This window comes from Lissotriton vulgaris, chromosome 9, assembly GCF_964263255.1.
Source record: "Lissotriton vulgaris chromosome 9, aLisVul1.2, whole genome shotgun sequence".
In the NCBI taxonomy this organism is placed as follows: Eukaryota; Metazoa; Chordata; class Amphibia; order Caudata; family Salamandridae; genus Lissotriton; species Lissotriton vulgaris.
The window spans coordinates 564,820,789-564,838,315 of NC_141697.1; the positions used below are offsets into that span (position 1 = coordinate 564,820,789).

A 17,527-nucleotide genomic window follows, 5' to 3' on the forward strand; every position below is an offset into this window, starting at 1 on the left:
CTTCAGGAATATTAGATTAGGATCAAGCACAGCTATTTTAATAATTCTTTTGTGATTCAATCTTTCAAGGTATCCGAATGTTCTTCATGATGTGCTCATCGTGCAAGGTGGATCTTTTTTTGTGGATCCTTTTGTATTATCAGCATAGTTGCCACTACTCTAATTTTTTCTTTCTACTCTTAAGCTTCATTACACCAGATCGATGGTCATTTACCCAGGATCAGTCAAATATTTTTAAAGTATATGGTTAAACTTTTAGATTATCTGATATGCCATCTTAAATGCAGCCTACAAACAGTCACCCCACTCACCAAGTATGTCTGAGAAAGCTTCTGTCTAATATAGAAATGCTTTAATGGTGTTTATGATTAGATTCACTTGTTTGTATGCTTATGAAAAAGTTCACACCACAACATCAATAAGTACATCCATTTAACAAAAACATACATAAAACAGTTGGCTCACACAACACAATTTAACACAGTGAGCTATAGTGTCTAACAAATTAAGAATTCGTATTTCTTTAAGTATGTTTTGCACCACTGTTCATGAACTCCCAAAAAGAGGAGTGTGCCCATTCAATAGGCCCAAAAATCCATTGATTCAAAGATTATGTTGAGCTTATATAACCTATACATCTCCTATAATGAACTAATTCTCCTCCAAAAGACTAAAATCTATGGAAAGTAGGGCTCTCTATTTGTAGGCGTTCTTGATTTTGATCCCTCCCCATGGGCCTAAACGGGACAAGGCCCTGTTTGGTAGAACATTTACAGCAGCATCACCAATTGGATATCACAGTTACGCCCTGTGGGCACTTGATGGGTAGCAAAGTCAAGGTGCACTCTAGGAGATAGGAGGTGGTTAGAGACTCCGATACAGCATACAAAAACAGATAATCAGTTACATAAATTAGTTCTCTGATGAATAAGACTATTTAAAAGTAAATAACATGACAAAAAAGTAGGACATTTGTACTAAAAAAATAAAAAATAAAAAAAGATCAACTGAGACCCAGAACACTAATAGTTTGTTATGTTTTCAGGCTTCACCGACCAGGGAACTTTTAGCGGTCCGCAGGCAAAAGCCTTTTGTGGGCCATACCAAAAACTCAAAGGGCTCACTGCACACCATTGGTTGGCTTGTCACCCGCATCTGCCCGCTTCTTAGTCAATGGCGTGCCTCCTTCTTGTGTTAATCCCACTCATGGAGCATAGCCTCTTCAACGGCCTTTCGATTAGTGGACTTTTGTCCTTCCACCACTAACATTTGGGGGATATACTGATTTTCTTTTTTTGATAATCACTCCATGAGAGTGCCTGTGTTCTCTCGATTTTTATCCTGTCCTGCTTACCCCAGTTCAAATACAACTCACCTGTTTTATCTGTTCCATCCACTTTTGCTTCCCTACACTTCACTAAACTTCAAACGTCAATTTAATTTACTTATTTTTTTTCTTGCTGATGTAAGTAGCCTCATGGCATCTACTATCGTTTAATTAAAAAAAATAGCGCTTGCGTCCTTGCGTAGATGCCCACATACATAATGAGATGTCCAGCAACAGCGGTTGTGTCATCGAACCTTTTCCCCTTTTACTGGCGATGCTGCACAGCACTGGAAAAAAGCATTTGCATAACCAATAGGTCAACAAAGCGAGAGCTATTGGCTTGGTCATTGCTTGACCTAATAGCTTCGTCAGTGCTTGTTATAACATGGAACTCTATGACCAGGTGGATTGGGGACTGGTTTGGGCAGGGTCATGGGTGCCCAATGTTGCCTTCAGGAGTTCTCTGGTCTACTGACAGCCAATCAAGGGACAGGATGTAGCCTTGCGGTTAGAGGGGTCGACCTCGAAGCTGGGGAACCTGTTCGAGTCTCGGCAACGCCGCTCAACATCCTGTGATTCTGGGCAAATCCCTTAATCTTCATGTGCCTAACAAAAATGAATGTGTCCGTCTGTAACGAAACTGGTGCTCATGTAAAGTGCTCTGATACCCGATGTCTTGGGTCTAGTTCGCGCTATATAAAACTATAATTTTTTTTTTAAATCAATAGGACAAAAAAATTAAAGACAAAACGTATGAATGCATAAAGCTTGCTATTAGTCTGCTCTCCCCTACATTTTGTGTAAACTGGGTGTAAGTTGAGACAATGCAGTAGGTTTGAGTTGTTTAGCCAAGTTTCCATTAAAAAAAAAAAAACATCCAAAATGCTGCAAACCCAAAAAATCAAGAGTCCAAACAGATTAGTTGAGGGTTTTTAAAGGTCAGCTCACACAAAAGAACAAGTTACTTACCTTCGGTAACGCTTTTTCTGGTAGATACTATATCTGCCTGTGGATTCCTCACCTTGTGAATATCCCCCTTGCGTCAGCAACGTTCGGAAATTTTCTTCGTAGCACGCCGTCGTGGGCGACGTCACAGGAGCACGGCATCGCGCGCGACTCAGTCTGACGTCACCGACCCCATATTAGGCCCACGCCGGCGTGATGACGTCAGTTCCGCCCTTTTTTCCGTGCCTTCGAGGCACACGGACGGACCAACGATAGCAAATATGCAAATATACAATGTACACAGTACAAATTGAACCAAATCAATACAACGGTATTATAATCATATATACAGAAAGACCAGGTATAGCAGAGTAGACAAACGGGGAGGCGGGTGGGTCAGTGAGGAATCCACAGGCAGATATAGTATCTACCAGAAAAAGCGTTACCGAAGGTAAGTAACTTGTTCTTCTGATAGATACATCTGCCGTGTGGATTCCTCACCTTGTGAATAGATTCCCACAGCAGTCCCCACTCCCGGAGGAGGGTGTCTACTCTGCTACACCAGGAAGTCTTGGAGGACAGAACGCGCGAAGTGGCCATCCCTCCTCACCTCGGTATCTAAGCAGTAATGCTTCGCGAAAGTGTGGAGGAAGGCCCAAGTCGCGGCCCTGCAAATATCCTCAACAGGCACACCCCTAGACAAAGCAGATGTTGCAGACTTTGCTCTAGTTGAATGAGCTCTAATACCCTCAGGAGGGTCCTTACCCGCAAGGGAGTAGCAGATCTTGATGCACAGGATTATCCATCTGGAAAGAGTGCGCTTGTGCACCGCTCTGCCCTTCTTGCAGCCAGCAAAGCCAACAAACAGCTGGTCGTCCACCCGGAAGTCCTTAGTCCTGTCCAGATAGAAGGACACCGCCCGCTTAGGGTCCAGGCGATGCAGTCTCTCTTCCTCCTTAGACGGGTGAGGGGGAGGATAGAAGGTAGGAAGGGTAATGGACTGCCCAAGATGGAAAGGAGTCACCACCTTAGGCAGAAAAGCAGCCCTGGTCCTAAGAACCATCCTTTCTGCATGAATGGTCAGGAACGGGGGTTTGGAACTTAGAGCTTGAAGCTCACTTACCCTCCTTGCCGAGGTGATTGCAACGAGGAAAATAGTTTTAAAAGAGAGAAGCCTCAACGGACACTTGTGCAAGGGTTCAAAGGGAGAACCCATTAAAAAGGTCAGCACAAGATTCAAATCCCAATGAGGAATAATAAAAGGGGTAGGAGGAAACATATTCACAAGAGCCCTCAAAAATCTCACAACCACCGGAGACTTAAAGAGAGAAGGCTGATCCGGCAAACATAGAAACGCCGATAAGGCCGAAAGATAACCCTTGACCGTGGACACAGCCAAACCTTGCTGCGCCAGATAAAGGGCAAACTGTAAAATATTAGACAAATGAGCCCTCAAAGGGTCAATATCCCTCTCCCTGCACCAAGAAACAAATTTTGTCCACCTATAGGAGTAAATGGACTTAGTGGTGTCACGCCTGGCAGAGAGAATGACATCCACCACCTCGTGTGGAAGAGAAAAAGAACTCAAGTTGCCCCGTTCAATCTCCAGGCATGAAGGTGTAATGTCTGGAGGTGGGGGTGTAGAACCTGCCCCTCCAACTGAGAGAGGAGGTCTGCCCTGTGAGGGAGACGGAGCGGCGGGTGAGAGGATAGGTGGAGTAGGTCCGAATACCACACCCTTCTCGGCCAATCCGGGGCGACCAATATGACTTGGGCCCGGTCTTGACGAATCTTCCTCAGAACCCGAGGAATCAAAGGTATGGGGGGAAACGCGTAAAGGAGTCGATCTCCCCAACTCAACTGAAACGCGTCCCCCAATGCTCCTTGCACCGGATACTGGAGACTGCAGAATGAAGGGCAGTGAGCATTCTCGCGAGTGGCGAACAGATCCACCCGAGGTGTCCCCCACATCTGAAAGATGTTGCGAACAACCTCCGGGTGAAGCCTCCACTCGTGGTCGGCAGAAAACTGCCGACTGAGACTGTCCGCACGCACGTTCAGAACCCCGGCCAGATGATTTGCCACCAGACAAATCTGATGGTCCTGAACCCAGGACCAGAGACGCAGAGCCTCTCTGCAGAGACACTGCGACCCTACTCCTCCCTGCTTGTTGATGTACCACATCGCAGTCGTGTTGTCCGTTAGGACCTGGACCGAACGACCGCGAAGGGAAGGGAGGAAGGCCTTGAGCGCCAAACGTATCGCCCTCAATTCCAGAAGGTTGATGTGAAACAACCTTTCTTCCGGAGACCAAAGACCCTTGACCTCCAGGTCTCCCAGATGAGCACCCCACCCGAGAGTGGATGCATCCGATATCACTGTGGCCACTGATGGAGGCAGTTGAAAAGGCTTTCCTTGCGACAGATTGCCTTCCACGCCCCGCCAAGACAGATCCGCTGCAGCTTCCCTGGAGATCTTCACTGACTCCCTGAGATCTCCGTTGTGCTGATACCACTGCCTGCGGAGGCACCACTGGAGCGCCCTCATGTGCCAGCGTGCATGACTGACCAACAGAATGCAAGAAGCCATCAGACCGAGCAGACGAAGGACCTTCAGGACTGGAACAACCGCTCCATTGAAGAATAAAGGAATCATTTCCTGAATGTCGCGAATCCTTTGAGGTGGAGGGAATGCACGACATACAGAAGTGTCCAGTACCGCACCTATGAACAGGTTGCGCTGGGAGGGCACCAGGTGAGATTTGGGTACGTTTATCGAAAAACCCAACCTGTGTAACAACTGAGTTGTCTCCTGCAGATGATGGAGCACCATCTCCGGCGACTCTGCTTTGATCAGCCAGTCGTCTAGATAAGGGAATACAGGAATCCCTTACCTCCTGAGATGCGCCGCCACCACCGCCATCACCTTGGTAAAAACTCGAGGCGCAGTAGTTAGTCCAAACGGGAGGACCGCAAACTGATAGTGCTGCGATCCCACCGTAAAACGGAGATACTTCCTGTGCGACTTCAGGATTGGGATGTGAAAATACGCATCCTGCAAGTCGATCGACACCATCCAGTCTTCTTCCATCAGCGCCAGAAGAACCTGAGCAAGGGTGAGCATTTTGAACTTCTCCTGTTTGAGATAGAGGTTCAAAATCCTGAGATCCAGGATAGGCCGAAGTCTGCCATCCTTCTTGGGAATCAAGAAATACCGGGAGTAGCACCCTTGACCCCTCTCCTGCTCTGGAACCACCTCTATCGCTCCCTTTCGAAACAGAGCCAGGACTTCCTCCTGCAGGAGATGCAGGTGGTCCTCCGAGCAATAACCTTGGCAAGGCGGGTAATTGGGTTAACTCCTGAAAAGGAAGTGTATACCCATTCTCTACGAGATTGAGAACCCAAAGATCTGATGTAACCGATTCCCAATCCCGTAGAAAGTGAGTAAGCCGACCCCCTACTGGCCCTACATGATCCAGAATGGTGGATCTAGGGCTGCTTTGCTGATGCGGGTGGGGGTTGGGCATTATTGGAGGAAGTGGAGGAAGAGGAGACTTGACGTCCACGTCCACGACCCCTCTGTCTACCTCTATAGGACTTATATAGAGGGTTCTGCTGCTGCTGCTGCTGCTGCTGTTGTTGGCCCTGCTTGAAGATTTACCAAATCCCTTGAATTTTCTAGCTGCAGACCCTCTCATCTGCAGACCCAACGATCTCGCAGTGGCACGGCTGTCTTTAAACCTTTCCAAGGCCACATCTGCCTTCTTACCAAAAAGGCCAGATCCTTCAAAGGGTAAGTCCAACAAAGTAGATTGTACATCCGCTGAGAAATCAGATGACTTTAACCATGTGGCTCTCCTAGTTGCAATGGATGAGCCCATAATTCTGGCAACTGAATCCACAGTGTCCATGCCGCTTTGGATGACCATGCGGGCTGCAGCCTGAGTGTCAGAGATGACTTCATTAAAGTTTTTCCTATCCTCCTCAGGAAGTTTTGGTGACAATTGCTTCACTGAGTCCATCAGCGCGTGCACATATCTACCTAAAAGGCAAGTAGCATTTGACGACTTTAGAGCCATGCTTCCAGAAGAGAAAGTCTTCTTCGCAGCCTGATCCAATTTCTTAGACTCTTTGTCAGCAGGCACTTGAGGGAAGGAGCCTGCCGCCCTATTAGAACAAGCCGCCTGAACCACAAGACTTTCCGGAGACTGATGCGTAGAAAGAAATGCAGGGTCATCAGGAGCCACCCTATAGCGCCTTGCAATAACCCTTGAAACTGCAGGAGCAGACAACGGCCTCTTCCAAATTTCCTTAATTGGATCTGACAAGGCATCAGTAAACGGCAAAGTTGGCTCCACAATTGAAGACGGAGAATGCAGGACTTCCGTGAGAATGTTGGGCTTGTACTCCACTGTGGGCAGCTTTAAGTTAAGAAGGTCAGCAGCCTTCCTAATAACCACGTGATAAGGAGCCACGTCCCTTGATGGTGCATCAGAAGTCGAAGGCAGACCCCACTCGGGAGAGAGTTCCAGACCACTAGCATCCCGAAGCTCTTCGAAGTCATCATCATGATCAGGAAGCTCGCCCTCTTCCACATCTGAACTCTCATCATCCCTCTGCTCGAGAAGACGCTGAGCTCTCCGCCTCGACCACTCCATTCGAATCGAAGTCGATGGATCCGGCAACGACTCCGACGGAGCCGGTTCCGACGTCGATCGAGGAACCGGAGCAGGAGGACGAGAGTCATGAACAGGCGTAGTACCTCGATCACGACGAGGTCGATCCGGAGTCGGCGAAGCCGCATGCGGAGTCGAAGACCTCGGTGGAGCCGTACCGAGCCAAGGTGAAAGAGGCGCCGGCATGAAAGGCATAAATGGAGCAGGGGCATACGACTGAGGAATACCCAGATTGTAAGATAATGGACCCATGGGGCCACCAGGCGCTCCAGTGGGGTACATTGCCCTCGAATAAACTCCATACATCGCATTGAGAAAATGCGAGGGATCCTGCCCAGGACCAGGAAAGGAAGGGTACGGACCTACCGGATGTTGCAATGGAGGCCGACCCGACACATCCTCACCCTGACCTTCTGGATTCACAGGAGTCTCCGCCGAAGCCGGTTCTTGAGTCACCTCCTCTTCTTCATGCTCCGAGGAAACCGGCTCCGGCTCCGGAGAACCCACTCTTGACAAAGCAGGTGAAGGAGAGACAAAGTCCTTACGGTGTTTGTGAGACTTTCTCTTCGAGTCCGAGGAATCCTTCCCCGAATGATGTCTCGAACTGTGCTTCCTCCTCTTATGCTTTCTCCTCGAAGAGCTCGAAGCATGCCCGGAAGCCGACTTAGATCTAGACCTAGACCTTTCTCTGGACTTTGACTTTGCCTTGGACCTCGAGTCGTCTCCAGACCTCGAACCCGCTCTGGACCTCGACGCCGATCTCGACCTCGACCTTTGCTTCGACTTAGATCTCCGTGACGTAGATCTCGAAAGCCGCCCAGAGTCCTTTTTCACCTTCGCCAAGAGCAACTTTGCTTCACGCTCCCGAAGCGCCTTCGGATTCATCTTAAAACAGGACTCGCAGTTCTTGACGTCGTGGCCCGATCCAAGACACCACAAACAATCCTTATGTGGGTCAGTGATAGACATCATGCGGGCACAAGACCTACATGGCTTAAAGCCTGTTTTCCTCGACGACATCTCCGGAGAAGAACAAAGTCGCAAGAGAGAAACAGTGACAAATATTAGTCAGAAAGATACTAGGTATCGCTGAAGATCCCGAAAACCGTTAGCGTCGGAGACGCGGAAAAAAGGGAACTGACGTCATCACGCCGGCGTGGGCCTAATATGGGGTCGGTGACGTCAGACGGAGTCGCGCACGATGCCGTGCTCCTGTGACGTCGCGCACGACTGCGTGCTACGAAGAAAATTTCCGAACGTTGCTGACGCAAGGGGGATATTCACAAGGTGAGGAATCCACACGGCAGATGTATCTATCAGAATAGGATTATACAATTAATGTAGCTCACATAGTTGGGAGTTCCATTTCACAAGGTAGTCACCGAGTGGAGACCAGTGAAGGACTGTACTGGTTTTAAGTTGTTGCAAGGTGACTAGATAATAAATAGTTAGAATAGCCAAACAATACCTCACTCCCAATATATTACACCTAAGGGCACGGTGTCTTCAAACTGACCAATCAAGATTTTCAGATATCAAGGGCACAGACAGGATCTCAAGCAAGAAGGACATGGAACTGGATTTTGAAATCAATTGTCAATCACAGATCTACACATCTCCAGAACTGTTTGGGCTAGAATGCCTTTAATACTGTTTCAGGTTCAGGGCGACCACCTCCAGCCGAATAGATCTCTTTACAACAAATGCGCTACAACGCATTCCATTACAACGCAGTTGTTACAACGCGAACCATTACATCGCAAGTCGTTACAACGAATTGCTGTAGGGGGCATGCTGGATTTAGGAATAGTATAATTTACTATTCCTACTCTAATTTGTGCAACATTAGGGAAGGAGTTGGATTGTAAATCCAACACCTTCTGCCCCCTACAGCAAGTCGTTTTAACGACTTGCGATGTAATGGTTCGTGTGGTAACAACGCGGTCATTGTAACGACCGCATTGTAGCACATTCTTTGTAAACAACGTCTCCCGTCTCCAGCCACCTGGACACTACCATTAAGCCATGGGAGAAGAGAACACGCATATCTCTCTCTTGTTCCAAGCTGCCCCTAAAGCACCATTCAAGTTGACAGTGCAGCTTCAAAACACCCAGGGTCCTGAAGAACAAGTTACTTACCTTCGGTAACGCTTTTTCTGGTAGATACTATATCTGCCTGTGGATTCCTCACCTTGTGAATATCCCCCTTGCGCCAGCAACATTCGGAAATTCTTTTTCGTAGCCTCGCGCCGACGTGGATAGGACGTCACAGAGACACGGCTCCGCTCGCGACTCCGCTGACGTCACCGACGCCTACAATAGGCCCACGCCGGCGTGATGACATCAGTTCCGCCTTTTTTCCGTGCCATCGAGGCACACGGACGGACCAATGACAGTAGATATATACAAAGTATACACAGCATACAATAGTCAAGGCAAAACACACAGTGTAAAGCAAATGCAGGAAAGCAAATGAAACATTTCCTTGACAACAAAATAAATATACATAACAGTACAATAACTCTGGCATAGAAGAGTGGACAACGGGGAGGCGGGTGGGTCAGTGAGGAATCCACAGGCAGATATAGTATCTACCAGAAAAAGCGTTACCGAAGGTAAGTAACTTGTTCTTCTGATAGATACATCTGCCGTGTGGATTCCTCACCTTGTGAATAGAGTCCCACTCCCGGAGGAGGGTGTCCACTCTTCTAAACCAGGAAATCCTGAAGGACAGAGCGCGCAAAGTGGCCGTCCCTCCTCACTTCGGAATCCAAGCAGTAATGCTTCGCGAAAGTGTGGAGGGAAGACCAAGTTGCCGCCCTACAAATGTCCTCCACAGGAACACCTCTAGCCAAAGCAGAGGTAGTTGACTTAGCTCTAGTGGAATGAGCCCTAATACCCTTTGGAGGTTCCTTACCGGCCAAAGAGTAGCAGATCTTTATACACAGAACGATCCATCTTGATAAGGTTCTTTTATGGACCGCTCTTCCCTTCTTGCAGCCAGCAAAGCCAATGAAGAGTTGATCGTCCAAGCGACAGTCTTTAGTTCTGTCCAAATAAAAAGACCCGTCCTCTTAGGGTCCAGACGGTGCAACCTCTCCTCCTCCTTGGAAGGGTGTGGGGGAGGATAAAAGGTAGGGAGGGTAATGGATTGACCAAGGTGGAAAGGAGTCACCACCTTAGGAAGAAAAGCAGCCCTAGTCCTCAGAACCATCCGATCAGCATGTATGGTCAGGAACGGGGGCTTGGAACTTGGAGCTTGAAGCTCACTCACCCTTCTTGCCGAGGTAATTGCAACCAGGAAAACTGCCTTAAAGGTTAAAAGCCTCATAGGACATTTATGAAGAGGCTCAAAGGGAGAGCCCATCAGAAAAGTCAGAACAAGATTCAAGTCCCACTGAGGTACAATAAAAGGGGTAGGAGGAAACTTGTTTACAAGACCCTTCAAAAACCTCAAGACTACAGGTGACTTAAAAAGAGAGGGCTGATCAGGCAAACAAATAAAAGCCGACAGCGCCGAAAGATAGCCCTTAACTGTGGCGACTGCCAGCCCCTGTTGCGCCAAAGAAAGAGCAAACCGGAGCACATCTGACAAATGGGCCCTCAACGGATCAACATCATTCTCACCACACCAAATAACAAACCTAGACCATCTATAAGAATAGACAGTCTTGGTGGAGTCACGTCTGGCAGACAAAATGACATCCACCACATCAGGTGCGAGAGAATAGGAAATCAGGTTGCCCCGTTCAATCTCCAGGCATGAAGGTGCAATGCCTGGAGGTGGGGGTGTAGAACCTGCCCCTCCATCTGAGAGAGGAGGTCTGCCCTGATAGGGAGACGGAGCGGCGGGTGAGAGGAGAGGTGGAGTAGATCTGTATACCACACCCTTCTTGGCCAATCCGGGGCGACCAATATAACTTGGGCCCGGTCCTGACGAATTTTCCTCAGAACCCGAGGAATCAAGGGTATGGGAGGAAACGCGTAAAGGAGTTGACTTCCCCAACTCAACTGAAACGCGTCCCCCAAGGCTCCTTGCATCGGATACTGGAGACTGCAGAATAACGGGCAGTGAGCATTCTCGCGAGTGGCAAACAGGTCCACCCGAGGAGTCCCCCCACGTCCGAAAGACGTGACGAACCACCTCCGGATGAAGCCTCCACTCGTGGTCGGCAGAGAACTGCCGACTGAGACTGTCCGCACGCACGTTCAGAACACCGGCCAGATGATTTGCCATCAGACAAATCTGATGGTCCTGAACCCAGGACCAGAGACGCAGAGCCTCTCTGCAGAGACACTGGGACCCCACTCCTCCCTGCTTGTTGATGTACCACATCGCGGTCGTGTTGTCCGTCAGGACTTGGATCGACTGACCGCGAAGGGAAGGGAGGAAGGCCTTGAGCGCCAAACGTATCGCCGGCAACTCTAGAAGGTTGATGTGAAGCAACCTTTCCTCTGGAGACCAAAGACCCTTGACCTCCAGATCCCCCAGATGAGCACCCCACCCTAGAGTGGATGCATCCGTTATCACCGTGGCCACCGATGGAGGTAGATGGAAAGGCTTTCCTTGTGACAGGTTGCCTTCCACGCTCCACCAAGACAGATCCGCTGCAGTTTCTCTGGAGATCTTCACCGACTCCCCGAGATCTCCGTTGTGCTGATACCACTGCCTGCGGAGACACCACTGGAGTGCCCTCAGGTGCCAGCGTGCATGGTTGACCAGGAGAATGCAAGAAGCCATCAGACCGAGCAGGCGAAGGACCTTCAGGACTGGAACGACCGCTCCAGGGTAAAACAAGGGAATCATTTCCTGTATGTCGCGAATCCTTTGAGGAGGAGGGAATGCACGACAAACAGTAGTGTCCAGTACGGCACCTATGAACAGGTTGCGCTGGGAGGGCACCAGGTGAGACTTGGGTACATTTATCGAAAAACCCAACCTGTACAACAGCTGAGTTGTCTCTTGCAGATGATGGAGCACCTTCTCTGACGACTCCGCTTTGATCAGCCAGTCGTCCAAATACGGGAACACAGGTATCCCCGATCTCCTGAGATGAGCTGCCACCACTGCCATCACCTTGGTGAAGACTCGAGGCGCAGTAGTAAGACCAAACGGAAGGACCGCAAACTGGTAGTGCTGCAACCCAACCGTGAAACGGAGATACTTCCTGTGCGACTTCAGGATGGGAATATGAAAATACGCGTCCTGTAAGTCGAGCGACACCATCCAGTCTCCTTCCATCAACGCTTGAAGAACCTGAACAAGGGTGAGCATCTTGAATTTCTCCTGCTTCAGATAGAGATTCAAGATCCTGAGGTCCAGGATTGGCCGAAGCCTGCCATCTTTCTTGGGGATCAGGAAATACCGGGAGTAGCATCCCTGACCCCTTTCCTGCTCTGGGACCACCTCTATCGCACCCTTTCGTAACAGAGTTAGAACCTCCTCCTGCAGAAGAGACAGATGTTCCCGAGTGCAAAAACCTTGACAAGGAGGGTAAACAGGGGGGAATTCCCGAAAGGGAAGGGCATACCCATTTTCTACAAGATTCAGAACCCAAAGATCTGTCGTAACCGATTCCCAATCCTGTAGAAAATGGGTAAGCCGACCCCCAACCGGACCCACATGATCCTGAATAGCGGATCTATGGCTGCTTTTCTGCAGCAGGGGGGTTGGAAGAGGTGGAGGAAGAGGAGGGCTGACGTCCACGAGGACGCGCTCTTTGCTTTCCCCTGTACGACCTGTACACTGAATTTTGCTGCTGTTGCTGCTGCTGCTGTTGGCCTTGCCGGAAATTCCGAAAGGAGCGACCAAAGCCCCTGAACCTTCTGCCGGAAGAAGCGCCCCTGATCTGGAGGCCCAAAGACTTCGCTGTTGCTCTGCAATCCTTGAATCGCTCAAGAGCCGCATCCGCCTTCTTCCCAAAGAGACCTGAGCCATCAAAAGGAAGATCAAGCAGAGTCGCCTGAACATCAGCCGAAAAGTCCGATGACTTCAACCAGGCTGATCTCCTAGTGGCAACAGCGGTGCCCATAATACGAGCCACAGAGTCAGCAGTGTCCAGACCACTTTGAATTACCTGGCAGGCTGCCGCCTGAGTGTCAGAAATCACCTCCTCAAAATCCTTTCGGTTTGCGTCAGGAATTTTAGGAGCCAGGATACGCAAGGAGTCCATCAGGGCATGCACATACCTCCCCATTAGGCATGTGGCATTAGTTGACTTTAAGGCCATACTAGCCGATGAAAAGGTCTTTTTTGCCACCTGGTCCTGTTTCTTTGCTATCTTCTCACAAGGAACCTGAGGAAAGGCACTAAGACTCTTCTTTGAACAGGCAGCCTGAATGACCAGGCTCTCCGGCGAAGGATGTGAAGACAGAAAAACCGGGTCCTCAGGAGCGGCCCTGTACCTCCTTGCAACACTCTTTGATACCGCAGGAGCCGACAAAGGTTTCTTCCAAACTTCCATAATAGGATCAGTCAAGGCATCATTGAATGGAAGTAAAGGCTCAACCACAGAATTTGGTGAATGCAAGACTTCTGTGAGGAGATTAGACTTGAACTCCACTGTAGGCAGAGTCAATTGAAGAAGCTCAGCAGCCTCTCTCATAACCAGATGGTAAGGCTGGATATCCTTAGAGGGAGCACCTGAGCCTGAGGGCAACTCCCACTCTGGAGAGAAATCAAGGGTCCCAGAATCCGCCAATTCCTCAAAACAGCTCTCCTCTAGTTCACCTTCTTCAACATCAGACTGTGAGCCCATGTAACTCTGCTCCTCCAAAAGGCGTTGTGCTTCTCTTCTTGACCTCTCCTTTACACGCCTCGCAGCCGGATCCACCAGCGGCTTTGACGGATTTGGGGCCGGCGCCGGTATCGAATCCAACGGCACAGAAGAATGCCCTCGAGGATGATCAGGAGCAGGCGACGCCGGAATCGGCGTCGACGACTTCGGCGGAGCCGGGAATTGCCAATGCGGCGTCGGAGCCGGCATGTAAGGCATAAACAGAGCCGGAGGATAGGAGTGAGGAACTCCCAGGCTGAAAGCCAAAGGACCCATGGGACCCGAAGGTGCACCAGAGGGGTACCACGCCCTTGAGAAGACACCATACATTGCGTTAAGAAACGCTGAAGGATCCTGGCCTGGAGCAGGAAAGGGCGGCTGAAATCCATCAGGCCGGTCCTGAGGAGGGATCGAATTCAGCTCATCGACAGGCGCAGAATCCACATCCTCCCGGGCCTCTTCCTCTTCTCGGGCCGGGGACGGCGCCGGAGACGGATTCGGAACCGGTGAAGCATTCGGAGCCGGAGATGGAGACCGCCCACGCGACACAGAAGGCGAGGCCTCACCTTCATGCTCGGAGACTTCGAGGGTAACCACCTTCGAACGTACCTTCTTCGGTGACCTCGACCTCGAGCCCGACTCCTTACCAGAGCGACGTCGGGACTCATGTCTCCTCTTCTTGTGCTTCTTCTTCGACTTCGAACCATGATCTGACGCCGACTTCGAAGACGACCTCTCTCGAGAAGCAGATCTCGACCTCGCCCTGGACTTCGACCTCGCCCTTCGAGAACGAGACCTCGACGACTTCTCCTTTCCAGCTTTCACCTTCGCAACCAGAAGTTTGGCTTCTCTCTCCCTCAGGGCCTTCGGATTCATCTTCCGACACTAAGAACAATCCTCCACATCATGGTCGGAACTTAAACACCAGATGCAGTCTTCATGGGGGTCGGTAATGGACATCATTTTACCGCACTCCCTGCAGGGCTTGAAGCCAGTCTTCTTGGATGACATCTTCGAAGAGACAGGATACAGAGAAGCAGAATAAAGTAACAAAACGGCAACAATGTACCAGAAGGCTACAGAGATTCCCGATAACCGTTAGCGTCGACGACGCGGAAAAAAGGGAACTGATGTCATCACGCCGGCGTGGGCCTATTGTAGGCGTCGGTGACGTCAGCGGAGTCGCGAGCGGAGCCGTGTCTCTGTGACGTCCTATCCACGTCGGCGCGAGGCTACGAAAAAGAATTTCCGAATGTTGCTGGCGCAAGGGGGATATTCACAAGGTGAGGAATCCACACGGCAGAAGTATCTATCAGAAATAACTTTCTGCAAAGCCAATTCTTGTTAACTCGATGTAAACCCTCGATGCTTCTGAAAAACATCTTTCCCCAAGGCAATAACCTTGGGGAAGCATGCATGGCTTTAATGTTGAACATCACTGTCCTAGACCAACTCCAGTGACTGGGGAGACTGTCAGGCCAGAAAAGAAGTGCACAGCGCAGGACAGAAACGCATCCCAGACCATGCTAATCCCTTTACCCAAGGCCCTTTCACAGCACAGTTCTCTTCTCGAGGTAATACCTTACAATTGGCGACGTCTACTGTGCTCTCTGCTACTGCCATTACTGCTCCATCTCTTGTCAGAAGCAACAGTCCACTTTAAGGACTAAACTATGCAATACACTCCTAACAGGTTCCTTGTCAGAACCTCTTTAAGAAGGCCACAGGGCAATCAGGGAATACCTGGCCAAACCATGGTGGTTTTGGCCCTTTCACTCCTGATGTCCCGGGGTCCAGCCTACTATGGATCCTGAGCAACTGGACCAAGTACCTCTTCTGCAATTGACAGAGTGGTCGGGGCTCTAGTATTTGTCTGGCAAATCCCAGTCCCACCTTTCCTGCAATATGGTCGGTAATTCCTCATTCACTTGTAGCCACATCCAGGGAATGATGACTAGTAGGCCTTACTCAAAAGTGCCTCTTTGATTCTTAGGAAATAGTCAAAAGTGTCTTTGGGGCTGCAGCGAGTTCCCCCCGGGCACAACAGGCCCGACTCAAATGTTACCCACTCCTGCAGCAGGGAAGTGTTCAGTGTTCCAGTGGGTGCCCCAACCGCAGGCACTTGCAAAATCTGCTCCTGTTTGGAGAAGTCACGCTGCTCGAGGTAGATGCAGCAGCACCCGACAGGCATAGGCTCTCTCCCAAGCGGCATTGCCAGCTTCCTCAATGATCAGAGATGCTCCCAGCTTTCCTAGGCCCAGCAAGTCTGTTTTCCCAGCACTGGGATGGGGAGGTTGATCTTCATGCTCCAGATCGGATCCCAGCAATGGAGCGACGTCCTCCTCGGTGTCCTTCAAAGTCCTCAGGGTCGGTCAGGGTCAGATCTCAAAGTACAGGCTCCACCCGCAGGTCTCAGCTTCTACTTTCTCAGGAAAAAGCTAGAGCTTTTGGCAAAACTCAGTACCAGCAGCCCCTTCTGGCATACAGGGTTGCCACGGTACTTGCAGTCAAATCGTAGGAGCCTCCGGTGCAAACACCAACATCACAGTGGAACCTCCAGGCATACGGGGTCGCAGCTGAGCCATACACGAGTCTTGGTGGGCTTGTCGGAACAAATACTTCAACTGTGTGAGGTTTGTCCAGGCCCCTTCCTTGTGGTCGATCACTGAATCAAAGAGCAATCTTCTGAAGTTCACAGGGAGGGGGAAGAGTCTCTCCCTTCCTCTAGTGGGTCCCACCCAGCTCACAGGTATGCAGCAATACACAAATGTATTAGGGGAGGTGGGGGGGGGGGGGATCCTCTACTCCTCTTGCCTTCACAAAGCAGGCCTGGGATCCCCAAAATGGAACCCAGGGTCCTCCATGTAATGTACTACTGCAGGCACAGTTTAATCAGTGTATGGACACAGGACACATACTGTCACGTCCATGTACTGTGCCACACCAGGCAGGCATACAACCAGTACACACAACCACTCCATGCACACAGTTCAGTACTGTATGTATCCTTTCTGTATTGTACCATGGTGTACAATTTGAAAACATACACACTGTCAGCACACACACTCGCCATGTGCATGCTGCACAACACTTCACCATCATGTACTGCAATTCTTGCAAGCACACATACACCCAGCACATGCTTCAATTACGCATACACTACACAGCACTAAGTCTCTTATGTGATGTATTCCTTGTAGGCATACATACATTAAGTAAATGCACCAAAAATGCTTGTACTGTTCAGCACTGCTCTATCCCTATATTTTACCCTTCCAAGGCGCACACAGCTCCAGCTCAGAAAAGCACAAAGCAGCAGAACTTTTAAATGGCTGAGTGAGTTCATCAGCCGTACTCCAGTGACACAGGTTAACAAGCATTTGCAATGCAATAGGTCTCGCATTAGGAAAGTTTGAGCAATTGGTATTGTAAATGACAATTTTTTTATTTATGTGTTGGTTTTGAAAATAGCGAAATTAATAGTTTTGTCATTTACAATGCCAATAGTTACATTTGCGAAAGTTATGACACCATTTGTAATGCAATATGTGTTGTATTTACGTGACTTAGATGTGATATTACAAATAACAATGGCTTAAATTTTTTTTTAAGAATGAATACTTAAATAAAAGTTATTGTAATTTATAATGGCAATAGCTTAAACTTTTGTAAATAACTTTTGTAAAGATTATGTTCAGTGTATTTTATTGTGACAAAAATCCAAGAACAGAAGTGAAATATTAACATCTTTTTGTGACATTTGTAATAAAGCTTGAAACATTGAGAGAACATATTTGAACCAGT

The 17,527-nt window shown here is 49.3% G+C and overlaps 1 protein-coding gene across 1 annotated transcript in view; it reads right to left on the reverse strand.

Moving 5' to 3' along the window:
- LOC147691809 (adenylosuccinate synthetase isozyme 2-like) overlaps window positions 1-17,527 on the reverse strand; it is a 96,904-nt gene that overhangs the window by 63,261 nt on the left and 16,116 nt on the right. The window lies entirely within an intron of this gene.